Raw genomic sequence first — 27,910 nt, forward strand, 5'->3', positions numbered from 1 at the left:
ATTAGCTGCAAGAAAATTGAGAGCACAACAATGAAGCAATGGGTTCAGAATGGGGGGAAGCAAAGGTTAGATAATTTAATAATTCCAGGCATTGTCTCTTCAACAGCTTGTTTTTTTGTGATTAGAATCCCATTTGAAAGATGCCATGTCTGAAAAATGACCAACGTGGATTTCAAAGGAACAGGAATCCTGTTTCACTGTGTCCGCATCCCATGTGAAAAGAAACCGTGCCGCAGGAGTCTGTTTCCTTGGATGGAAGTAAACAGCAACTGTCCTCTGGTGATATCAGTTGCTGTGGGGGTTGCCCTTGGACTGTGGGAGGTAAGGTTTATTGTTTCCCAGCAACTATCCACACATTCATAATACTGAGGGTGAATCACAAAGGAGAGATCCAGCAGAGGAGGTGAGAGAACAGCCCCAGTCTGCAGGGTAAACTAGACCAAACAGCTCACATGTAGAACTAAATCACAACTTGATATGAGGCAAATCCAGAATTTTACACTATACACACAATGCTGACCAAGAAGGAAGAAAATCAATTTGTATAGATTGAAACAAGCTTGTCATCTTAAACACATCAAACCTGCACAACCATTCCATGTTTTGGTCATTTGTGAACTGGAATATTTCAGAGCCAAACGTCTGTTCAACGTGCAGATATGTGCCTGTGTGTTTAGTTTTATTTTGAATCTTCTATAACTTGATTAATACTCTGTTTACAAAGGTGCTATTTATTAAAGGACTTTTAAACTGGATTGTGTTTTATAATATTCTTGTTATGATTAAAGTCAAAATGTCTTATACAGGCTAAATGAACTTCTAGATAAGTACAGTTTCATTTCAGGGGAAAACTAGGGTTTTACTTTCATTTTCTGTTTTCCTTTTCCATGTAATTATTTATGTTTAGCTTTTTGTTGCATGTACTATGGCTTGGTTGTGTAACACTGAAATGTCACTGCAATATTAACAGAATACTCAGACTATTCCTTAAAATACACTCAGGTGTCCATGTGTTGTGCAGAAAACAGACACATGCATGATGCTGAGTGATGGAGAGAGTGAGCACCATCATGATTTGGCCTCCCTGCCTTTTGAGTCTTGAGGAGGGGGACATATGGGCTGAGTGTGACCAAAGCCTGCTTTTTTCATCTGGACCAATCAGAAGCAGCGTAAGAGCATTTGTCCTATGGCTAGTGCTGCTTTCACTTGCTCTTGGACATAGTGAAGTCACAATAGGAAGCATTTCTGGTTTCATGAGTTTTAGACATGGAAGATGCATCAGTGCTCGTTTTTTTATTAGTATTCTCTAGAACTGTTTCTTTTAGATGTTATTTTAAAAGTAAATCAAACTTAAACATAGATTGTCATTGTCATGGCCACACATAACACACACACATGACGTTAGGTGAAGTTTATTCATGTTGCGTTTGATGACAGTGCCGATTGTATTTGCTAATGTCTATTTATTCTTTTAATAATCAACTGAATTGTTAAGTCAAACAACTACCTAATCACAGCCAATCTTTATGGTGAATAAAGATAGGATTGTATTTAAACGAGGCACGTTTAACACGGGAGTGTTCGTTTTACGAGCAGCACTTAAAGGCAGCACAGTTCCCAAGGAGAAACCCGCAAAGGAAAGGGGTCGTGGATCCGGGATCCTCCGGTAAAATCCCTCAGTCAGAGACCAGCAGGAGGAGAAAGACAGAGAATAAACGAGCAGTGTGTGATTTTCTGTCGCTGTCTGCTCGGATCCCGGTCTGTAAGTCACAGCAGATCCATCTGAGGATCCATCCGAGTTCAACCTGCTGGATCTGAATCTGGATCCACGATGTGATGGAGCTGAAGGCGCATTGAGTAAGTCTGAGTAAGTAGCCCTCCCATGAACAAATCACATAGATTTAGTTGTAAAATCAACAGATTTGACTACACTCACCCTCACACAGCAGTCATCTAGTCACAGACCACAGAGGCTGATTCTCATACATCCTCACACCTTCACATTTCCACTGACATACAGTGGTTGTATGTTCTCTCATTCCAGCCTGTCACAGTTTATTTATTTATTTTTATAAATGTCTTTGCTGCTGCTGTTTGAAAAGAATCTGGGTGTTTGTGTGGACTTAATCAGAGCTACAAAGATAATTGATCCATAAAGCAATTCATTAATTAGGTATAAAATCTATGGGGAACGTAGGTGGTGTGTTCAGAACTCTCATCAGTACAAACAACAATCCACAGCCACATATATACGTATATATATATAGAGAGAGATATTAGTCACATATTAATATTTTTAGTATCCTTGAGGCTTTCTAATTAAATAACAAACCTATTTTACCTCAAGAATGACCTTTCAAACTCAACTCAGACGACATGAAAATAATTCCTTAAAGTGGTATTTGAACTTACAATTCCATAGTTAGATAAAAAATTTCATGTGAAACCATTAAAACCGCACAAGTGCCACTAAATTGAGTATTTTGCCAACCTCAAAGATCAGATTACAGAGATGTGAAACAGGAAAAAGGAGCAAATGATCTAATTAGAGAAACTTGGATTTGCAAATTGACTGATTAAAAACCACAGTTCTGGTTGGTTGGTTGTTTCTGAAGTGCAGATGACAGACTGACTCTCATGCTAAATAACTTAACTACATTACTTGGATCAAAGGAGGGAAACAGCTGCCAGGTTAAACTCTCCTCACCTTTGGGAAATGTCACTGTCCTTGTCGCCGAACAGTCCTAAAGACTGACATGCAGGATTCTGTGTGTAGGTTTACCCAAGATGGAAGTGTACAATCACACAGCAATAGAATTGGTCTTTATTTTTCCATTTTCTCTGTATGATGCCATTTAGTAAATTAAATAGTAAGGCAGCGTAGCCATCCCTCACTTCCCTGGTGGAGTCCCTGGAGCTGCTCAAACACTCCCGGGGCTCCTTAAGTGCAGCATTTTGGGGATGTTTGGGCTTCAGTAAGCAGGTGCATCCGAGCCTTGACTGGAAATGTCTCTAGGGCTGATGGGAAAGCTGGCTGCCTTCCAGGCTGCGATCAGTTAATGTTAATGAATACAGTAGAATTGTGTTATTTGCACTAGAAGCAATTTCTTTGTCTCCAAGTGGTGGAAAATACTGTATTATGGATCTTGGCTATGCTACACATTAATAGTTGATGAAAACCGACTTAGTCGGAGTGTTTTTTTTCCTAGATGAGAGTCACATGACTGGAAAACTATCTGAATTGTCAGGGGTGCTCTCACAAAGGCATTCCCCACCGGACGTCACTGCTTAGCTGGCATGATGATTGGCATGCATGGGTTAAAGCTGAGATTATTAGCTGCATTAAAGAAGAATTAAATTCATGACTTGTGGATTAGTCGGGCTAGCAAACACGTTCCATTTCCTCTCCATAATATGTGAAGAGGCATTTTCTTCTTGCCCACGTATTGTAAATCAATATATTGGGGAGCTCTATTCCTAGATCTCACCTATTTCTATCTATAAGATAGAAAAGATATAAGATGTATGTAAGATATATAAGATTTCCCTCCACAGAGTTGCTTTGTTGCTCCCTACCTGAGCTCTACAGTGAGATGACAAAAGGTCCAACAGTGGACCCGCAAACTCTTAAAGCTCTCTGCAACCTACCTACACACACACACACACACCCACACAGCTAAACAGTAGTCAATAAGACTAGATTTAACAAGACAGGTCGATCTGTCGGGCTAAGCCAGCAGAAAAGTGTGGCAGGGATAGTGGGACCCTGGGGCCCTCTAATGCTAACGTGTACACTTGTGACAGGCATCGTATTTTACTTGTGTTGTTTTGGAACAAGCTCAGCTCGGCCGGACAGAGTATAATTACCCTCCATTAACTTATTGGCTGAGTTCAGGTGTTTTTCATTTTAATTTTTTTATAGTCCATTGACTTTACAATTACTTTGATCCTAAGTAACAGTAATTACTGGGGTCATTAAAGGATTAATGTTGTATGAGTAATGTAACTGTGAATGATTATGGTGTAGACTTTAATATGATTACTGTTGCATGGGTTTCCTTGAGTACTTTTAATACTCTTCAGCTGTCATTGCTTGACAGACAAACAAACATATCATCAGACACGCAGACAGTAATAAACAAAATCTGTTTCTGATCAAATGAGTGATTTGAAATTTCATGTAACATGTAATTAATACAATTAGTCTTTCACATACATTATTTTTATCAAGCTCTGTTAAATATTATGACTGGACTTTCACACTCTCATTAATATTTTGAATTCAACCAGGCATGATGGTGAATCAGTGTTTGCTGGTTTAGTGGAGTGTGAACAGTTTCTGTGTCCGCCCCGTGAAAGACTGTCCTCCCACCCCGTGCAAGGCTGGATAGGCTCCAGTCCTATGACCTTCCAAAGGATAAGCGGGTACAGATGATAGGTGGATTCGGTCAATCACAGCTCTGTCATGTACAGAACAACCAGTTCCTGCAGATTTTAAATATCTGACAAGCTTTTGTCTTCAGAGGGCGAAAGCTCATGTTGAATTAGTCTCCCAGTGCAATGCTTTTCAAGCATTAAAATAGTTTTTTTTAAATATTAAAAGCTAGAATAAAATCTGGATGAATGTAGGTTAAAGCCTCTTCTTTGCTGCTCATGTCAGTCAGGAGACACTCAACCTTGATTAGAGGAATGCTACCTTGATTCAAGAGCACAGTGATTACGCCTTCATAAAAAATGGGGGAAATTTCAAGCGTCTGGCTCCAGTGTTGCACTAGGAAAGATGTCTCTTATGACGAGGTGGTTGGAATTCAAGGCAAAAAAACAAATGATGATGGGTGTGTGTTTAAAGTAGTCGAAACAGCACTGAACCTCATGCTCTGGACGCTCTTTTCCCCTGAGAACCTCTTTTGTTCTTGCGTCGTGCCTGCAGGATAAACTGTAACACAGCCCCTTGTGTCCTGTTAGAACATCAGTCACAGCTGTATGCACAGCCACATTCAAAGCAGAACCCATGGTGTGTATGAGTATCTGTGTGTGTATCATCCATTCTCCCACTTCTACACAACAAAGGGCATTGTGGGTGGAGGCCATCCTGGAGTCCCTATCCCAATTATGGACAACCACTAATTACCACTGGAGTAATTAAGAATCAGGCAGCTGGGGCAACAATAGACTGTTTCTGGGAGACCATTGAGAACTGTTCCTTTAGGCTGCATATCCACACCTTTAAAATATGACTCCATACACTTCAGAGCGAGAGTGATCCATCGCAGTTGAACAGTTCTGAGTGATTCAGTGCACAGAGTCGCACAGAGCTCCTTATTTTGTCTTCGCTGAGGGGAAAAGCAAAAGGCTTGAGTGAAAAAGAAAACAGTTTTAATAGGCAGACTGGAGAGCAGGAAGGTCACTTGATAAAATGCTAATACAAGCGCTTAGCGTCCATGCTCTGTCAGTTTGACAAGGCTGACTGTGCTGGTTGGCTGAGAGATCTCTTCAGAAACATGCACAGACACAAATACTTGACTACTGCACACACACACACACACACACACACACAGACACTCTGTAGCAGCTTAAAAACCGAGTGCTATGAAGGACACTGATAGTGTATCAGACGTCTTCTGCACAAACAAATACTGAATCTACCCATGACTGTCTCAGCCTTGGGTTTGATTCGCCTCATAGGGCTGTAGACAGATTTATGTGACTGATATAATTGGAATGTGTCCCAACCTGTTCCTGAAACTATATCAACTCTCCAGATTGTTCATTTAATACCGTCGTAATGCTGTGAAGCCAATTTGATTAGGTTTTGGTTCAGTTTATTGGTAGGCTGCTTTATGCTCAGTTGTGGAAAGGAAATAAATATATTTACTGAAGTTCTGCTTTGGCTCATATTAGGCAGCAAATCAATTCGTTTTTCAGTTGATGTTTTAAAGCAGGAAAAATGTTCAAGCATAATAATCAGTGCAACTTTGACAAGGCTCAAATTGTAATGTGTATAAATTGTAATCTCAAATCTAGTGGGCAATGCCTCCCACTGAATAATTACTGCACGGATGAGTAATTAATTCCAGGGCTTCATATACTTTTTCCACCAGCACTTTGAGGTTTTCATGGTTGTTTTTTGTGTTATTATATTTGTTAATGAAGGTTCCTGTATCCTTCGTAACTCTCGTATCACCTGGAGATGTGCTGTTGCCGTCGGGCATGTTAAGTGACTGTAAGACTTCTACTGCGTCAGGTGAAAGACTTGAGAGTTGAGTTGATGCTCGCCTCAGCGAGCAGCAGGAGGTTTCTGTCCGTAAAGTCATTTCTTAAAAAGCACCAGCTCACTGACAGCCTGTGGCAGGGTAAGAGCTCCCTCAATGCGTGACCCCTCCACCCATCATCTAGTGTAACCACGAGTAAAGCTGCAGCCAGAGCTCCAGCTGTGCTCACTCTCCGTTCACGTCAAACCTTTCTCCTCTTCTTCACTAACAGCCATTTGTAACCCTGCTCGCTTTCTGCACTACATGCTCTAATGTTCCTATCTGCTCTCCCTCTCTCCCATAGTTCTTTTCTTTTTTCACTATCTCTTTTGTCTGTTATTTCTCTGGCTAAAACCAAATATGACGTTAGCAGAATCACCATTTACACCAATTTGAAACATAACATATTTTTTCCAAGTCCAGCTTTAATGTACACTGCAGTTTACACATGATGCGACGCCAGAGATGGAGCCCATTATAGTTGTTGCAGTAGCAAATTACTGCATCCACATAGAGGAGTGGGAAGCCTTGTCACAGTAGTACTGGGGGAAATCATGGATAATGTAAAAAATAGATATTTGTTAACTAGTAGACACTTTATTATACAGTATATACAATAAACTTACTGTATCTTGCTTTAACATTTTTATTTGCATTAGAAAATTTTGCACAGTGTTGCAAATCAATAAGCAGGACTGCTCTCTGTTCCTTTATTTATCGCCTAACTGGTTCTATCCCTCTGTATATATAACTTTATATAACCTGTATCACCTTACAGTTACATCCCTCCATCAGTGAGTCAGTTTGCCGTCCACATGCTAATCACTTCACCTATGAGTCTGGGGGATTTGAAGAACGTCCCTCCAGGTGTTCCTGGTGTGAACCGTTCAAAAGAACTGGAAGAGCAACCTGAAAACATAATGCCTCTGGCTACGTTTGTTGCTGTCGCAGAGGGATAAAAGTAAAACAGACCATATTTAATCTTTCCCTGTTGAAGTCATAATGAGTTGGGTCTTGTTTCTATCGGGATGAATTTTAATTTTTTTTTAAATCACATAACCAGACTGAGACATTACAACAGTGCAAAATGACAACAGTAAATGAAATAAGTGTTTTTCTTTCCTTAGATCAACATTCAGGGCATCACCATGTTGCCATAGGACAGTGGAATCAGACTGATGGGTTGCAAACACCTTTAAGGTATGATTTTAATTTTAAATTGAACACATGTTCAAAGACACGGTCTTGTCTGAAACGAACAGGCTCTACTCCTGATGAGATATCTTGCTAATTTGATTATTAAATATAGTAAATATATTACATGTTGTTCTTTTAAACCATATATTTTAACTACTAGAGTAGTTAATGTTTCATGCTCTGACAGGCTTAGTGAAGGTTTTTCACAGCCTTAGTTGTGACATGATTAAATGTTATTACCAGATCTGTTCTTATCCTTATTCCACTGCTCTCAACCACAAATGACCAAATAATAAAAAAAATAAAAACAAGAAACACTGTGACAGAGTAGACAGAGTATTTCTCTTAAAGAACAGGAAATGAACACGCCCAGCAGTGAGGTATTGTTCAATCCGATTTTCCATCTTATACTGAAGGCAGTGGCATTTTAGCTGCAAAATCTATTTCTCTCAGAGGAGGTTGCTCCCTGTTCGCATTCCTGTGTGTGTGTGTGTTTGTGTGTTTGTGTGATGTGAAGCCAGATGCAGAATGTTAATGAGACTGAAAGCGTCCTTGCTGCTCTACCTGACAGCTTGAAGACGGCTCCTGCTTGTGTGTCCAGAACCTTCTTCTGGACTATAAGGATTCAGGTCACACCACATTTTACCAGTAGGAAGGATTATCCAGAAAGCAGCTGAATCGACAAGCCCATGTGTTCAGTAGAGAGGTTGGTTAGCGAACCAGCAGCGTCTCAAAAGAAAATGTCTGATTCAAGAAGCTGGCTGACGCCCTGTAATGACAAACACGAGCTTTATCTGCACATTCTTCTGTTTATATTTATTATCACCTTTATAAGCTTCATCTTAATGGCAGCTGCTTTCGCTGGTGCATTTTAATCCAAATATATTCCAATGCCTCCTCTAATGGCTTTTTTACTTACCGTTATTCAAAGAGGAGTGACCGTGTGTGCCCTCCTGGTCTTTCCTTGGACCTAAGGTTATGTCACTGTCATTGCATAATGTTTTACTCTTCATCACAGTTGCTTTTGATGCAGACATCGACCACACCCCTGCAGAATAATTGCCTCCAATAGTTGCACTGCTTGTTGCATTCACGGTGTCATTAAGATTCAAAAAGCCTCACCCACTGTCTGAATATTCTGCATTATAATACATCTCAGCCAGCCCCCTCCATTGATGTGTAAATGCTGATGTTTCTGAAGTGCACCCTAGCTTCCTGCCATTACTGTGAAGATTGCCGTGTTTGAATTTAGAGGGGCTGATGTGTTTTTATTTCTACCTCCCATGCAGCAGGTCTTCATGAGCTCATGGGAGACGAGGAATAACGTTGATCTCCGTGTATCAGAGGCTAATCTTCCCTTCATTGAAGATGGTCCGGCTAATGTTGCTTGTGGTTTCCTTTCAGTTCTGGTGATTCAGTACAGCACGGTTCATTTCAGTAAAACCAGTCAGCGGCACCATCTGCAGATATGATGCTATGATGCACAGAGGCACCAATACTGTTCCTACTGAGGCGATTAATTTAGGCTGACTATTAAGAGAGGTTCCCATTTAATAATGAAACTCAGCCATGTTTCTATGGTACTGCAGTTTTACTTGGCAGTTTCCCTTCTTGGCTGATGTTAGCATGCTGATGCCTCTTGGCACGCTGTTCTGTTATGTAGTACTATCAAATTAAGTGTTAAAGTGCATGGTTTATATTTCCCTGTGGAGATATTTCAGCCATGGAGCCAGTTTCATGTGTTTGTGGTGGAAATGATGATGAAAATGATATTAGCCACCAGCAGTACAATCCTGCAGTACATCAGTTACACTAACTAGATCTGTGGTCTGATCAGGAGACGAGCAATTGGAGCAGACTGATGAGGGAGGAAGGCTTGTAGATGGTGGTCCAGAGATCCAGCTTTAAGAGGAACTGTAGAGATGGATAATTTGCCAGGAAAAATTGGATTTCGAGGCTCCACATCAGGAGGTTTGGGTTCATTTAGTGTAATGTGCGGCTGTAAGCATGCTGATTATGATAGCAGGCTCCCCTCTGCACATGGGGATTCAGATCAGCCAAAACAGACCTCAGGAGGGAGCATGTGTACACACACACACTTTAGACTGGCATTCATTCACAAACACATCTGAAAATATAGGTCATAGAGATGTCTTTATATAACATCTGGCATGTAATGGCCACTTTAATGGAGTTGCTAAGTAGCCTCTCTTTCCTATGAGATCTACTAAAGAGTGGATGGAAAATAAGGTTAATAGGTTGTGATGGATACATGTGTCCCGTTTCCATCAGGTCACCTGTTCTAGTGGAAATCAATCAAAAGTCCACTGCCAGCATTTCTGACGCAACACAGCACCAAAGTACAAACCAGTGATGCTTTGGTATTAGCACGTTGACACATCCCCAGTCATGTTTATCAGCAGATTGGTAATTGAATGTCTTGAAGTCATTCATAAAAATGTTTTGGTTCCATCTTCTTAACATTTGGATGAATTAAAATTTAAAATTAAAATTAAAACAACCATCAGCTGCCACCCTGGCTGTTACCGTCTAGCCTACTCCAGGCCCAGTGATGTGGGTTGTGCACACTCAAATGTGAATGAATGAAGCAGCGGGTTTTGCTGAGGAATGTGGGCCACTTCCCCAGCCAGCTCACAATCTCTTCAGAGATGTGTGTGCACAAAATAATGGTGCTAAATACAGCGTTGTATTAACATAGTATTGGAAAAATTCTGGCTCAACCAAGAAGAAGCAGCTGACCCTGCCCTCCCAAAGCCATTCCATGCAACTCCACTCATAATTTGCAAGTTTGCAAACATCTGAACACCCAATTAATGGTTTAAATATAATTGAGGGTGTCAAGCCTGTGGCTACTTTACTATATGTGTGTCACTGTGTTCATTTGTGCATTGTGCCCTTCACCAACCTCCACCCAGTCGCCCATGGCTCTATTGATTGTCAGGCGTCCACGAACCACACCGTGGCCCATAATGCCCATGTCGTTGCCAAGCAATTAAGTGGCAGACAAACATGACATGACGTCTTTTATTACCGCACTCCTCCCCCTTCTAAATGTAAACATTTCTATCCCGTCAGGGGGGTCTGAAATGAAGCATTGTTCAGGAAAGCTAACAGTAACAACCATTGTGCAGCACTGAGCTGTGTATCATGTGCACACACTGTCTGCTCACACTCTATTAGGCTTCTCCTTTGTGTGTGTGATAACATGGACGGATGACATGACTGAAGCCCGGCTTGTTTTACCTTGTGTTGTTGGTCATTGGTTGCTCCGTGCCTTCGGGCTCCCAGGGTTACTTACTTGACAGTAAAAGCTGGTTCTCCCTCCCTCATCTCCTCGAGCGGCTCCTCCCCTGTGCCGTGGAAGCTGTGCTAAATTTAGCAGTCCTCGAAAAGTAATGGTGTGTGAAGTTCTTTTTGAGTTTGTACCCCACAGATGTATCTCTCTCTCTCTCTCGCTCTGTCTCGTTGTGTCTTGCCCCCTCTCTTCTTTTGTCAGTAAAAGGCTTGTCCGTGACTCACCCACAGTCGAACGAGGGATCTATGAATTATTGAACCAGTGGTGGAACCCTCATAAATTATCTAACCCTGTGTCGCTGGATGAAGCCGGGCAGCTCAGCGGATACATCACATCTTGACCCTCAGTGTCAGTACCACACAGACCTCTGTATGGGTCTGACAACAGGAAAGGGTCCAATGTGGACATACATTATACACTGTGTAGTAAAGACTTCCTATTAGCTTTCATGGAAACGTGACTGACTGGGTTTCAAACATGCAGAGGCTGAAGCATATTAAATGACTCTGAAGAGCATTTTAAATAAGTCCACACACATTAGATTTACTAACTATTAACAAGAATAATGTGCAAAGGTTCAGTCAATCCAGTGGCTGCTTGTGTGTCACTCATAAAACTCACATCTAGACACAGTTTCCACCATTTCTGCAGATCTCCATGGAGCCTTTTAACCTCTTCTAGCTCATTGTTTACACCCTGTAAGTTCTGCTTTCAGACGTGTTTCCTGTAGCATCCCGCAGCTGGTTTCAGCAAAGAGACTGAACATGAGAGCATATTGTAGTGACAGAGATACTTCCATCTTCTGATTAACACACGTCGTCGGCAGTTGTTGACTTGGAGAAATACTTAAGCAGCCTTTAATATTTTCATGCATTTTCTGCTGATGGCAGGAAGCCTCGAGAGGCAGGACAGCCGGTGCTTAGCGATCAGACCCCTTTGGTGAGTGGGCTGCATTGACTGCTGTTAATGGCTCCACTAACACTATCCACTCACTCACTTGATCTTGATTTCACGGTGGACAGTGGAGTTATGAGGAAAATGAGGAAAACAGTGTTTCACATTTCACAAAAACACATTTCTCTTTGTCTGTGCACACACACATCAAGAGCTGCCTGGCTGATGCCGACATGTTGCGTTTCGTGGCTGTTATTCCCACAGGAAGTTGTGGTTGTGAGCTGGCCCCTCGAGTCTTTACAACACACTGTAGCAACTGACAAATAACCACATAGCAAAGCCTCAGCACACACTTAATGCAGAGTTCACGTATTCGATGCTCTGCTCGTTACCATTGTTCACTCTTATGACACATGCTTCTCCAGCAGAGCAGAAGATTTGATTAGATTCTGAGCATCCTGCTGTGTAAATAAATGTGCATACTAATGAAGGTAATTGGATTTTGTCGAGAGAGTAATATGAGGGAGTCGTATTAGTCCTGTATGGTGATACATGAGCTAATCCATTTGTTTTTTTTATTATTTGTGATACGTGTAGAAATAAAATTGATTCCTGTCAATTATTTTCACCTTTTTATGAGATTCTTCCATGAGTCAAGGTGCGAGTGAGTCCCCCGTCACAGCAAATAACAGTCAAATCCTACATGTACATAAAGGGCTATGTTGCAATGTGGCATTTTTGATATTATATAAACGCTACTGATATGTCACTATATTATTTTGATATTTACAAGGAGATAAACAACAATTCATGTGTCCTAGCTCTCCAGCGCTGTGGTTTAGGGTGTGGGGAGGTACAGTAAGCACAAAATGCATAGGTCCTAGCCTGGGGTATACATAAATTGAATCAGCACATACAGTGACATTTAGATATCCAGGATCAAAGTCAGGTGTTTGACTCTGGACTGTGGTGGATTACTTTTATCCAGGACGCTGTGTGAACTTCTGTAACGGATCCAGGTCATTGGCCGAGAGAGTAACCGTCACTTTATTCTGACTAAAGAGAATGAGGATTAATCAAGTGCTGCAACGTGGCCAGGATGATGACACAGCAGCAGCACCTGCCTGCACTCTGCTCTGTGTCTGTGTTTGCGTCTGGAACAGAAAGCACCTCACAACTCGAGCACGACAGCCGCTTCCCGGTCTCCATGCCAACCACAAGGGCTGTTCATGTTGGAGCATGCTCGGTTTGGCTCCCTTCCCTCTAACAATAGCCAGTGAGAGGGCTCTCTCTCGCTCTCTCTCTCTCTCTCTCTCTCTCTCTCTCTCTGACACACACACTCTACTCCAGCTCGCAGTGGGAGCTAGACAGAGAAGAGAGGCTGCCTGCTGTGCTGTGGAGCTCATAACACACACACACAGACTAACAAACACACTCTTCGTCATTACAAAGGTGAGTACACAAAGCTGGAAATATTTCTCTCAATTTCCCTGCTTCTCTTTTCTTGTGCAACATCATCAGCATTGCCTCTCTGAAGGAAAGAGCTGCAGAGTGGACACAGTTGTTGCCGGTGCAAAAACTAGAGATACGCAGGGAGCATGTGCTCTGCTTTGTAAGTGACAGGGCTGCATGTATTGTGACTATTTTCAAATGTGTCTTTGTAAAACATCTTCATTATAGTGGAATTAATCCTGGATCCTGCCAGCATGCGTGCATCTTGTCATTTGATAAATGGTGAATTGAAGTTGGACATTTCTTCTGCTCAATTGGAGGTGCAGTAGTTGACAATGCGGGGATCGCTCAATAATTCATGTAGCCGTGTATGGAGTGAAGTCAGAAGATGACAGCAGGTGTAATGTGATGCTTTGCATGGACACCGATAGCTTTTCAGGCTCTTTTGACAGTGCGGTTCCGTTTTACGACCTCTCTTTTGCTTATTCAGATCCTCCAACTGGATATTAAGCAGTTTAAAGCTCATTCTTTGTAGGCTGACTCAAAATGTGGAAGTCTTGCCTGAAAGGAGAGGAAATAGTTCCAGCTTGGTCTGGATGCTCAGAGATATCTGAAGATGTTATATGATCTGCAGGTAGAGGGAATCTGATGAACCTCTCCTCATGCCTGGCTGACTCTTGTGTGTCTGCGTGCATGCACAAGTGTGCGTCAGGGGCGGTCAGCGCGAAAGAGATCTTCAATACAAACCTGTAGTCTCACCCCATTTCTCTCTTAGGGCTTCACACACACAGTCACTAACTGCCTCTTGCAGGATTAATTGTTGTGGCTGATAAATTCCTGGTTGGTCGATAGTGTATTCGTCTGCAGCCGGCAGCCCCCTGTGTTTGTGCTTGTGTGCATTGTTGGCTGTTCACAGAGTAGCAGGAATATCAGCTGGCCAGGTGTGTGACCTCATATCTAAACTATGAGTGTGTATAAGTGACAGCATCCAACTGAACCATTAATTTAAACATGTTACTTTAACTCTAATGTCGGATGGAAGCAGGACATGAACATAAGTGAGTGTTGGAACAACATATCATGATTTGTAAGCAGCTACTGGGACTCGACTTTGTTTACAGTATCTGTCAATAATTATAACTTGTACAGTGACAACATTTTATGTTATTATGACTGTGTCATTCATGATCTGTTTAGCCAACAGCGTTTAGGCACCACAGAAGGAGTTATAGTACTACATTATAGTGTGTGAGGAGCCATTTAAATATTTATACTTCTTACAATGGCTAAGCAGGGGGTTGTTAAAGTGAAGTGTTTCCCAATGACATAATGCATATTGTGGTGATAATACTGATGCACTACATGTCCATTAAAAGGCAATAAACAATCATTTTACCACAACTACTGCTCAAAGTATTTAGTATTGATTATTTTGTCTCTCCACAAATAAAAAAAAAATCCATAATTGATTGTTTGGTCCATTAGAGTTGAAGACATTTATGTTTTGTTTAAAGCTGTTTTGGCCGCTTTTAAGTTTAGTCATTTGATTTATTAATATAAAACTTTCCTGTCCATTGTGCAGGTATTTGAATAATTGTTTCAGCACTTAGATCAGCTGTCAATACGTCTGTGTGCTTCTTTAGGGTCAGCATGTGGTGCAGACGCTTCGTTAGCAGACAGACAAATAAGATACAAGAGGCGGGCGACACGTGAAAGGACGGAGAGAAAAGAGACGCAGAACAGAAAATAGAGAGTTGTCGAGAGATGGATGGGAGACTGGGAGAGAGAGTGAGAGGCACTCTTTCACCCTGCGGGAAATTGGAAAGTAAATTGAGTTGACACAGACAGGTTTGCATAGCGATATTAATGCTGGGGATTGAGAAGGGGAGAGGTTCAGACTTGCAGTTTAGGAGGTTCATGTGAGGCTAATCATGTCTGTAGCCACCGGTTAGGATGACCAAAAGGCTTCCTGGGGTTAGTAATTAGGAATTTCCATCTGCCATTGATAAAAAGATGCATTCCAGTGGCTGTTCAGTCGCGTCTGTTGGCCATGTTAATTAAATGGCTCTTTATTTTGTTCTTGTGAAGATTTTAGTCAAACTAAGGAGGAGGAAACCCAGGAAACCTGCCAGGAAACCCGGCAGAGGAAGGAGAAAGAGGAGGGGGCACCAAATTGTGTTTTTAGTGCAATTTACTCATATATGTAATTTAGATTTGACTGTTAAAAGAGAGAATACACAACAAGCCATCCATTTATTTTCTGCCAAATGCTTGCATCAAGTAAATAAAAGATTTAAACACTGAAGATTTACACCATCTCAAACCATAGTATATTATGTGTTCATGCACTCTTCACGGCTTGATGCTTGTTAGTCAGGTCCCTGTAAACTGTGGCGACAGCTGATCAATGGCTCTTCATCCTTCCTCACTCACCTATCCCTTCACCACTTTCCCTCCTCCTCATGCTGTTAATCACCACATCCCTCCGGGTCTACCCATTCATCACTCTCATCTCATCATCTGAAATCTCGTCTCCTCCTCTCCTCCTCTCCTCCTCTCCTCTCCTCTCCTCTCCTCTCTAAGCCAATTACAAGCATGTCCTTGGCTTCTGCTTTCCTCTTCCCTTTTCCTCTCCCTCCTCCTTCTCCCCATCACTTTAAAGAAGGAGTGAGTCATGCAAAGACATACCGAATGCCTTCAGCAGATACAGATCTTTATACGCATCTGTAGGAACCAGCCAGTCAATAATCAAGCCATGATGTGTCCCTGATGGATCACTGCTAAAGCTGTCAATGAGCTGATAAGAAAGTCTGGAAAACACTCACCCTCCCTCCTCAAGGTCAAGTGGCAGTATTGACCTGCAGGATGGAGCCACAGACACTGTATTTTTTTTTTATTTTTTGGATTTCATCTGCTTGGACGTCAGCTCTAAGTCTTGTTAGCGAAGGGTCTCTTAGTTTTGAAAGGAGGTTTTTCATCTTCTAGGATCAGCAGGTCATCAGCGAAATATTTCCCCTCCCCTTTTATTCAATATTATTTTATTTTTAGCCGAGACCTGGCAGGTAACTAAAACTCAGCTGAATCTTTTCTTTTCTTGAGTGACAGGCTGGTTAAACAGATGCAGAGGTGCCTTGATGGGAAACGTGAATAATTTTTCACTTTTTCTCTCTCTCTCTGCCTCACACACCCACACCCTCAACCTCTCTTATTCCCCCTGTCTTTCTTCATTCTTGGTGATAGAAGTGACTCACGTAGCCATCTGCTGCCCAGCAAATCCTCTCCTGCCTTATTAGCCTCCTTTTGTTTATTAACGCCACTCCTGGGACGTCAATGATACCTCTATCTACCCCATCTATCTCTCTCTCTCTAGCCCTCTCTCAAATCACCTAAGGATCTCCTTATCAGGTATTCATTCGAAACTCCCTTTTGCCTCCTCGTCTGAAACCGTTGTTTTCTTCATTTCACGTGATATTGTTTTTTCCTATCCTCATCTACTGCTTCCTTTTCCTCCCAGTAGACAGATTGTAGGAATGAGGTCAGCCTGTGTGTGTGTGCGTGTGTGTGTGTGTGTGTGTGTGATAGAGAGAGAGCATGAGAGAGCATATGGTTATGAATGTGAGTAGACTGTTGATGTTTTGTTGATGTAGGTGTTGCTATTGCTGAGGTCATTATGATCCCCTGCAGACAGGACAACAGACACAGGAAAACACCCTGGGGAAAGGTGTGTGTGTGTGTGTGTGTGTGTGTGTGGGCTGCACACAAAATGAGAGAGACATGAGTTCAGAGTGGTGATTGTGTTTTAGGTCTTATGGACCTTTCGTTACGGACCTTTCGTTGAACCTGAACCTGTCCTCTTGCGTCTCTATGGCGACTGCATCTTCCCATGATGATGGATGCCGTCTTGTTTTTTTCCTCTTTATATTGCTTTGTACCAGTTTTTGCACAAACACTGGTCTTGAGAAGCAATTAGAGGCGGATTTACAGCAGTGCAGTTGTTTGTGCTGCTGTGTTTTCCTGGGTCTTATTGTTTTGTAGATAATTTGAGCAGACGGTGGCTTGAACTGAAAGATAGGACGACCTCATGTCTGCAAGCAGCTTTAAGTTTGGGAGTTTGTCCACAGCTTGACGTACTAGACTAACAACATTTTTAAATATTACATATTTTTTTAATATCTGAATCACACAGGAATACAAAACACTGCTGTTTGGTTAACAATGCTAACTCTTTTTTTTTGTAGTGCAGTTGTACTGTGTGATACACAGAGATGTTTTTTGTTGTTTAGCCTACACTTAGTCAGATGAATGAGTTTAATTACATCAAAGTAGTTTGATGAGTGTGTTTTGGTGCTGGTACCTTGGCTGCTTCAGAACTGTTGTGTTGCAAATGTATTTTCTTGAGCATGAAACTCCCGTGGCTGAATCACAAATACAAAAAATTAACTACAACACTGGAAAAATTCAGCCCTTTAAAACACATGCAATTACAGAGCTGTCAGCTGTCAGCCCTCAACTGCTGAATAGTACACAGGCTGAATCTTAAGATAACAATTAGCAGAAATCCTATAAAGCATTTAGCAGATTAAATTGAATCACTTTCAGATTCTAGGTCAGTTTTGGGTAATTTTTTCAGTGCTGTGTTTTCTCCCAGTTTTAAAAGCATCACATTTTGAATTTCCTACTGTAATGTACATATGATAAACTTCTCACTGACTTCTTCTGCATTGCAATGTTGGCAGAGCCTCCTGAAGTCTTTTTGCTATAATGAAAACACAGAAAAATACAAGATTTCTCAGAAACAAGGTTGATCATAAAAAATAATGTTATATTATGGAAAATAAACATCACATAAAAGGCATAAATGAACCTTTTTCATGTGACATATGTAGATGCCAGCACTGCGCTCTGATTATTACACTAAGCTAAATGTAGAGCTGAACTTTAAACTGCACCATAGTTTTATCTGGCATCTGTAGGGTATGTTTATGTGTGTGTGTGTGTGTGTGTGTGTGTCTGAAGCCTGTATTTACCTGTCAACATAAAGGTTAGCTCTGTATAGCAGTTGTTATATACGCAGCCACCAAGCTGAGTGTGATCCATAACCCTCTGAGAGTCGATAGAAGAGGCTGGCTGTGGGGTGACAGAAAACCTGTCTGCTGATTGGTCGACGAAAACAGACCGAAACACACACACACACACACACAGATACACACTGTTATTGAGATTATGCCTATTTTTATCAAGGCTTGTTTTCCTATGTGATCACTGGGTAATTACATGGTTTGCTACTTCATCAATTAAACATGAGCCACTGACATGCAGACTTTGATTGCGTCTGATATTGACCACAGATGTGAGTGTGAGCGTGCATCTTTCTTTCTAATAACTTGACTGTGATATAACTAGGACTCACTTTGATTTGAAGTTGTTTAACACCTGAGTCAACGCAGTTTTGGTTCCAGCCCAAAAAACGGAGGGATGCATCTGATGACCAATATTCCTATGAACTCGTTGTCCATGGGGTGAACCATCTAATACTCAGAGTGGCTGAAATATTCACATGTGAGAAAGTCAAACTTGACACTTCTGCTCAAAACCTGACCGTAGTGATGAATGAAAATAGTGGTTTTCTATCAGAAGAGTCGAGAGTCAACGCAGACAAATGACTTTACTTCTATTAAAGACCAATTTAAATGTATAATTCTACATCAAATACATGTTTTTGCAAAAATAACTGCACAAAAACATTATAAAAATTACGGCAGATTGACATAAAAGCGTGTTTTTAAATCACAATAACAAAAAAGAAAAAAAACGGAGGTCAAGTGTGAACTAATAGGACATCCAGCGAGGTAAATTAATATTACAATAAACCTGGAAAAGGTTTAAAATAGCAACCACATCAAGCACAATAAACTGGATTTCTCAGCAGAGTATCAGACCCTCCTGGTATTACTTCAAAGGGCCAGTCTTTCCAGAGCATTTTATCTTTATTGCAGGGCCTCATATTATATGATAGCTTCGGTCATCATTTGCATAAACTGGCTCTTTTGAACTGTCCCTCCTCGGTGGAAAAGACTCCCTCTTTTGTCCTCTTTGAATATGAACAGATCTACTTTTCCGCTCATGGAAAATCTCATGCAAAAGAAGCAAGGTGTTTGCTCTCAGGTCATCTCCCGCCTGTATAATTCATCTGCAACATTTCCACCTCCCAACACATGAAATATGGATGAGACTTAGTTGACCTGGAACCGCAAAAGAATAATGACACAACAGTGCAGGCTGATTTGTAGGTGTTCCTCACGGCCACAGTATGAACGACTTGTTTTTAACCTTTTGTAATATTCTGAACTTGATTAGTGGAGTGCTAGAATACTTGATACTAGAGTATTTGAGTATTTGCTGGTATTTTCTTAACGAATGCAGCTTCAGAAACTGCATATAAGTGCACCTTTCAGGATTTCATTGGTGACTGTGGAAATATTTGATAATAAAGTATAATAGTACCCCATATAGAGACTAATATAAGCAATGAATTGCCTCTACTCACAGTTGATGTCTGACAGTGTCCAACCTGGATTATCCTAGGGGATAGTTCTCGTGCTGAGGTCGCTTTGCTTAATTCAAACATTGTAAAAGGTTTTTGGTGCATTTTAAAAACATCCAGGTCAGTATTCATACACTGCCTGGCCTAAAAGGTCACACGCTCTAATATTCCTTGGACTGGATTTTTTTTTAGTACTGCTACCAACAACAATTTTTATTTTGTCGTCTGAAAATAAACACATTCACAATCCTGCAGAGCTGAAATCTCTCTATCTGTAGTAAACCGTCTCTGTACAGCTCTATTCACCTCCCCAGAGACTTGTAGTTCAGACACATACTAAAGTCATTCTGCCTAATTAAATGCACTCTTCCACACTTGCACCTTTGATGTTTTCCGTGCTCAACGCAGGACCCCACCCATTTTCTTGCCTCCCCTCCCTCTGATGCGGCTGCTGGTGTAGGTGTTGCTGACAGTGCCCCCGGGTGGTGCCTCATTAACCCAAATTTCACTGGCTGATGGGAAACCCTGAGCGGTGGGGTTGGGTGTGTACATGAGTGTGTGGGAATGTGTCGGAGGAGAAAATGGAAATGTTGAATGTTGCCTTTGAAGAATGTGTTCAGCGAGGGCGGTAGAAGCTGAGAGCTGTTTTCCATTTTTCATTTTACAACCGTTTTTCTGAATATAGATCACACAGTTCACAGCGTCTTACGGGCACAGTCAGCGCTAATGCTGGATTCATCAATGGACTGTGATGACGGACATTTAAAGCTACAGAGAAAGTTTTACCATTAACTAAACTCAGATGTCTAACAGCAGGGTTCACTTTTCCGGTGTGACCATAAATAAATGCAGCGTCGCATAAACTTTTGCTGCACCATAAAAAAACTCCTCCACACCTCTGTGTCTGTTTTTCAGTTCTCTTGTCCTCGTCCCTCTTTAACTCCTCAGCCCTCTCTGATTCCACCCTCATCCCTCCTCATCTTCTTAATTTGCATTCTGTCTTAGCCATTAAGTAAACTGATCCTTCACTAGCAGTTGATGTACAGCTTCCACCGATCCTTCAATGCCCTCCCCTCTCCTTCTCCATCCTCATCCTGACAGGAGATCCACTTCACCTTATTAAGATGCTTGTCTATCGTTACTAAATATACAGCCAATTTACAAGCACTATATCATTATCACGGACCGATGATGGATCCACACAAACATTACATGTGAGGTAACAGTCTATTCATTTGACCTTGTACAGCATTTGATTTTCAGCTGCTGTGTGATGCTGTAAGAAGTCCTAATAGAAATTTCTAGTCAGTAGACGAGAGAATCTTTTGCGCCTCGCCATCAGTTCTCCATTTAAAACCTTTCTGTTGCAGGACTAACTTTCTTCATTATAGTTATTGATTCATTACAGTTTATCCTGACGATGTGTGTAGAAACGAGAATAGATCAGAAATATCCATGTGCAAGTTCACTGGATATAACAGAAAAAACTTTATGCAGGAATCTATAACGATAATGGCGGTCAGGTTTTCTTATGTAAGACACTGCGGATAAGCATCTCGATCAATAGGCTAACACTGAGCCCAGAATGAGCTGGAAGGAGTGATGCTTTATGGGAGCAGACTGTCACAGTTCTACAGATGCAGACTTCTGATTTAATAGATGACTGACGCAGAGAGACGCAGGTGAACAGGTAAGACAACAGATAGGCAGATTACACTCTGCAGGATACAGCACATAAGCTTATCTGAGGTGTGTGTGTGTGATATGTTTGGTATGTGCATTGCCATGCCAAATTTAGGTTATATGTGCACAACTATCCCTGAGAAGCAAACAACAACTGCATAACTTAATTTAAGACCAATCCCGAAGGAGCATGGGAACCTTGTACAACCCCTGTAGCAGAGATAACAGTTGGAGTATCTCTTGACACTGAAATGTTGAGACATGGATGAGTTCAATAACACGCTTGAACATGTCACAGTATTAGCTAAATGTTATGCAAACAGACCTGAGTGACATTTAAAGCAGACAGTGACAGTGAACAGTATGTTTTGCATTTGATAACTGTGACTTCGACCATGACATCATGACTTCAGAGTCGTTTTCTCAGCTGTTGAACCTTCTTACTGCACCTGGCTGCTTCACGTTCACACTTACTGTTGTTATCGTGGCTTCAGGGGTTCGGGTGTTTTAGTCTCTGCTGTAGTCTTGCTGCAGAGTGAAATATCTCTGCAGTCGGTGGGGTTTGAGTCCAGACTGCATGCCAGGACTCAGTTTGCAGACAGTCTGCCATTTTCTGCTGCCCCATGCTGAGTGGCAAACACAGCATGCCTGTACACTCAAGCACATGCACACACCCACACATTTGTAGTAGTTCAATGAGGCCTTCCTCTAATTCCGTTTGCAGTACATTAAAATAGACTTCTTAGACTGCTCCACTAATCATTAGACACATTTTTCAATTAGTATTTCAGTGTCCGTGTGTCCTACAGTCACTGTCAGTGTGTCCTCTCCTGTCTTGGCCTCGCAGTGAGCTCTGGCCAGCCTGTCGCACTCCAGCTGTGCCTTCCAGCTGTGCCTTCCAGCTGTGCTCACGTTAGCTTGCCTTTCATTCAAACACAGCATAGAGCCTCAGATTTAGACACCTGCTGAGACTCAGCACGCTTTGGCGGGAGGTGAACATATAAACGCCATGTCGGCTTTAAAGGTATTTAAATGTTGTTCAGCCAAACCACAGAAAAAGAACTGAGTGTATTCTATTTATTATACAGTGCAGGAAAACACAAGGAAAGGTATTACAATCCACGAAAACAACAGTTTAAAATACGCTACCAGTCCAAAAAAAAAGTCACCACCCGGATTTAACTAAGCAAATAAGTAAGAGCCTCCCACTGGATAATTACTGTATGGATGATTATGTTTCAGAAAGTTACTGAACCCAAACTAATGCAGTGAGCAGCTTCTCATTTCTTAAACAACCATGTCAGAAAACACATCCTATGGTGATGGAAAAGATGTTGATCTGTTTCAGAAGAGTCAAATTATGGGAATTAATCAAGCAAAAAAAACATCTAAGAAGAAACTACTAAAACCGGGTGTAAGAACTGTCCAATAGAAGAAGGTCATGTGGTCTGACGAGTCCAGATTTACCCTGTTTCAGAGTGATGGGGGCATCGGGGTAAGAAAAGAGAAGGGTGAAGTGCTACTGTACAAGCCTGTGGGGGCAGTGCTATGATCTGGGGTTGCTGCAGTTGGTCAGGTCTAGGTTCAGCAACATTATGAGGTCAGCTGACTACCTGAATATACTGACTGACCAGTTTATTCCATCAATGGATTTTTTCTTCCAGGATGACAATGCCAGGATTCATCAGGCTTAAACTGTGAAAGAGTGGTTCAGGGAGCATGACACATCATTTTCACCCATGGATTAACCACCACAGAGTCCAGACCTTAACCCCACAGAGAATCTTTGGGATGTGCTGGAGAAGACCAGTTCGACTCTCCCATCATCAATAAAGGACTAGATTTAACTTCAGTCTAGAAATGAACTTAATGAAGTGAAGACAATAGATATGAATATTAAGATGTGTTTGTATATGTGTGTGTGTGTGTGTGTGAACCAGACAGACACACAGATATATGCAACACAGCTGGACCAGATAGACGGAGGCATGAGTTTGCATATCTGTAAGAAACACTGGAGGTGTCAAAAACCATGGAGCGCATTTTATTACCACCTCTTCTACATCTAAGGTTTAAGGCAATCTGCAACACGTACACACAAACAGAGAGAGAGAGAGATGAGTAATAAGACAGTCCTACACAGTTTACTCAGAAACACCTCTGCATAGTTTAGGAGGTTCTGAAGTGCCCATGAGGAGAGGATGAATGAAACCGGCTTGAACAGCGGGGAATTGGCTCAATGATTTGAACGCTTTCCGGATAAAATAGGGAAAATAAAAAAATAAATAAATGGTTCACTTCAGTCATGACCAATTTCTCATTCCTTCTCTGAAAAGCCTATCAGTTTCAGTGGGATTGTGAAAGAGAGGTTATTCTGTGAGTGAGACGGCTGAAAGCCGGAGAGTCTCCCAGTGTGCAAAGTGGAGCTGCAAATACTGAACGTCCTAAAATTGGTTTTAAACTGACAGAGCTGGTGGCAATAAAATGTGAATGAAGTAAGTTGGATCATTTTTGCAGCGTAGGAGCAGGAGCCTGCATGGGGGGCAAAAAATCAAATAAAATAGGAGAATCCACTTGAAGCCCTGTCAATCATCACTCCTGGGATAAAGGAGGAGGCGGAGAGGGAGGGAGTTATGTGACAGCCACTTGTCAAAGCTTTTAGATGATGCAGCCACAGCACTCTGCATCCCGGCATCCCACGGGGGGAGGGGAGATGAGTGGGGGTGTCACGTCAGAAATCACGTGACCTGCAACTCTGAATGGCAGCACCCGTAGCTGCTTTTCTCATCATGTGGCTGAAGATGTTGAAGTGGAGGTTGCAGAGTGTGGTGGAGCAGCCAGATGTTGAGACGAGGTGGGGATGGTTGTGTTTGTGTATGTTTTTCTGTGTTAACTGATTATTCGCCGTGTTTCCCAGCCTGAGCGGCGTCTTTGACCCGAGCTGCTGCTGCTGTAACGCACAGTTCAGTGTCTTTTGTTTTATTTTAGGGCTGCTGTCCTACATTACATTCATGTCAACTGTGTAGTTATGTCTGGAATTTCTGCCCTTTTTATCTTGTTGTGCTTTTAAAGTCTGCAAAAGTTTTTAAAGTATGTTTGTGATAGTTTTCATCATTTTTTATTTGTTATATTGTTTATTTGAAAGGTGCCCAGCACACATTTACATAGTTTTATCTTGTAGAGATTGCAATATATTGATGCATTTTTATTTTTATTTAATTATTGTTTATTTGATAACTGAACATACAGTACAGCAGCTTTGTTTTTTTATTCATTTTATTCCCAATTTATTACTGTATTCACTAAATTATGTTATATAATAAGATAAAATTTTACTTCACTGCTCTATTAGACAAGGAAAAAGATTCTTGCACAACATTTATTCTATTTTGACACATTTTTATGTAGGTTCGGGCTGTTTTCAAGAAACAACACAGCCACATACTGTACACAAGCTCTTGCCGTGATGCTTCTAATCTGCGACTCTACTTCTCACAGAGAAACACTAATTATGTAATTGACTCAACATCTAATTCAATCTGCAAAAGGAGGACACGGTTTGTTTTACAGTATCAGGATACATCTGCTATTAAAGCCTCTAGTGTCTGTTGCACTGTCTCGCTCTCCCTTCTTATCTAGTAGAGGTAAAAACAGCTCTTGGCAGACCGATCTCCTCCACTGTGGTAGTTTATTATTATCTTTAGAAAAGGCAGCTCATTGACTGATATGCTTTTTCCTTTTTTTCTCTATTTGTAGCTCAAGGCCACGTCTGTCTGGCTCAGTGGATGCTCCAGACAGTTTGCTTTTCTGAAGAGAGACTGTGAAGAGGAAGTTGGGCGATTTGGGATCTGAGCCAATGACCTGCAGGAGGATAGAAGCAGCATAGAGTCTTGATTAAAATGGGGTAAGTTTAGAAGATCGGCCAGCACGCAGCCAGCAGCTGCAGGAACTGCTGGCTGCAACAGAAGGATTTGTTTCCAAACTTGATCCCTGCAACATGATGCTCACTGTTAGGTAACCTCTGTCCAGTGAGAGAGGAAGGGATATGTGCTGATAGCAAAACACAAATACACAAATACGCACACAGTACACACAGATGTGTCTGCAAATAGACAGAAATACACATTAACAGGATTCTCTCTACTACAAAGTGCTAAGAAAATGCGATAATAGCCTGTACATGGAACACATGAAGTTCAACAACAAATGCTTTTTAATAAACCTTGATCACAGCTACTGGCGTTTATCATGAACATTTAATGTTTATGCATTTTAGAGGCATGAAAAACAGATTGATCTGGGAGCTCTAGTGTTCAGAATCACTGTCCCATAGCCTGCTAATGACAGTCTTATCAGGCTGGTCATAAGAGTAATAAAGGCCTAATTAGTTACACCAGGCACTCTGTAAAGACTCCATAAAGAGGTTGCAGCAGAACCAAAATCAGAAAAAAAAAATTTGTGTTTACTTATTTGGATTAATTTGAGCTGTAATTTTATGTTTAAGGACCCAGCAATACCCAAACTGATTTCTTAAGAGGGAGATTTTGTCAGGATGTTTGCAGACACTCTGAGTGACTGGGGGACTGTGAATGCACTTTTCAATTTGATGCTGCCTCCTTCATGCACTGACTCATCATATCTGGAGGAACCGGTCCTTCTGCATGCTGTGATATAGTGGCTAATTTACCATCCTGCTGGCAGGGATGGGTTATTCCTCAGTTAGCTCTGGTGACAGAGAGAGCAGAGAGAGCAGAGAGAGCACGGACCTCCGGAGAGGCTTTACACTGGCAGTAATTCAACCAGAGAAAGGCAGAGAGAGGGAGATAGAGAGAGAGGCACAGGCATGCTGAGCAGCATGCTCCCTGCTATTTAGACACACGCTCATGCTAATTCAACCCAAATGCCACATATCAGCACTTTACCCTGTAATCTAAACTGTGCACATGCGTGTATTTGTGCCTGCTTAACAGATAACCAGGAAAACCTGTGAAAGAATGCAGAGGCCTCTGGTCTGTCAGTTTCATATACAGTAACCTTGAAGTGAAGGGAAAGAATGATCACAGCAATGAAAGCACTCCAGTCACTCTGACCCAGAGCAAAAGATGGGAAGATGGGTAAAAAGATGGTTTTAGCCTTACCCCAGATATGATATAAACGGCAGGATGACAGTGACAGATATTTGTGCAGACTTGTATGGTTCCAGAGTAGAAATGCTTCTGTCTTTGGTTATTGCCATCATGACGTTCATACTTTTGATTTGTAGTGATAAACTAGTATTTTAACAGCTACTGAATGGAGTAACGTGAAATGTGTTCACGTTGAATTTGAAAAACTCTGCACATTGGGTTTCTTTTCATTTGGCACAACCAACAGGGGAAAGTTTCAGTTTGCCAAATCTGCCAAACGACTAAATGTAAACTACGGAGTAATCAAATATAAACTGAATACGAAGCCAGTACTTGTTAAGCAGCAGTGATCAAGTCATTGTCGGTTTAGTTTTACTGGGACTTGAAAATATGTAAAATATTTGCAGCCTTTCCTGCAAGTTTGTTTAAAAAAAGAAGAAAAATCTTTGCCTCCTCTGAATGAATTTCCATTCCAGTCCTCCATGTTGAACTGATTCAGTTTATATTGGCAGATTTATGTGCTTGGTTTTTGCTTCGGTGCACTATTCACTTAATAAACATCCAACAAATGAGATTTGAGGGAAACCGCCTGTGCTTGTTATGTTGGAGGTTACTGGTTAACTGTCATCGCTGCCTTGCTTACATCTAGCATGTCAGGAATGGAGATTTATCTATTACTGCAAAGCCGCAGAGATGCGCACTGGCCTGTGCGTGCTGTGGCATTAGGGAGTATTTTAGTATAAAGATGATCTGGGTTTTATTATTCACCTAATGCATTGGAGATGAGCTCTCTGAGTCCCTGTTTCATAATCAAGTCATAATCACAGTCGTAACCCTGTGCTGCTGACTGTGATGTAGGCGGGATATAAAATACGGATGATGGGTGTTTGGGTTGGGTGGTTGATATGCTATTTGTACTCATTACAGAAGGAGAGAGAAAGCTGCAGTACACCCAGTACCATCTTGCCAGCTCTCTCGGCTCCTGGCTAATCTACAGCTGCTGTCTGATTAGTCAGAAGGAAAGAGCAGAGCCAGTGGACAGCCGAACAGTTATCTTCATTACTGTCCCCTCAGCTTACCTCTTTCTATTGGACTCATACTCATTTCCTCTGTCTCGTCTTTGTACCTCAGCCTTCTGTCTTTTTTTTCTGTCTGTCTCTCCGTATCTGTCTCTCAGTCTCATGTTTTAATAGCCTGACAAGCAGAGCAATAATCCCTCCATTATTATTCTTGCTGCAGAGAAAGAAAAAAGAAAAAGCCTGAGGGGTTAGACAGGGAGCCATTTATATAAAATTAATGTGATTATTCTGGTGAAGGAACCTCGCTTCAGCGACAGTGTCTCTGTGTCCAGATCTGTGACTATCCAGCCTTTTAAAAATATGTGTGTGCTGTTATACTCGTAGCTGAAGACCTCTGAGAAATCTCTGTTGCATGGCTAAGGCCAGAG

General features: G+C 41.6%; 1 protein-coding gene across 1 annotated transcript in view; it reads left to right on the forward strand.

Moving 5' to 3' along the window:
* The first annotated feature begins 1,715 nt into the window (after nt 1-1,715).
* Nucleotides 1,716-27,910, forward strand: part of si:dkey-91i10.2 (uncharacterized protein LOC555224 homolog) — a 39,604-nt gene continuing 13,409 nt past the window's right edge. Inside the window, exons 1-3 of the mRNA XM_026377232.1 lie at nt 1,716-1,867; nt 7,379-7,451; nt 25,094-25,241. The gene's annotated coding sequence lies outside the window, so the exon portion shown is untranslated. The remainder of the gene's footprint in view (nt 1,868-7,378; nt 7,452-25,093; nt 25,242-27,910) is intronic.

Source organism: Anabas testudineus, chromosome 21 (genome assembly GCF_900324465.2).
Source record: "Anabas testudineus chromosome 21, fAnaTes1.2, whole genome shotgun sequence".
NCBI lineage: Eukaryota > Metazoa > Chordata > Actinopteri > Anabantiformes > Anabantidae > Anabas > Anabas testudineus.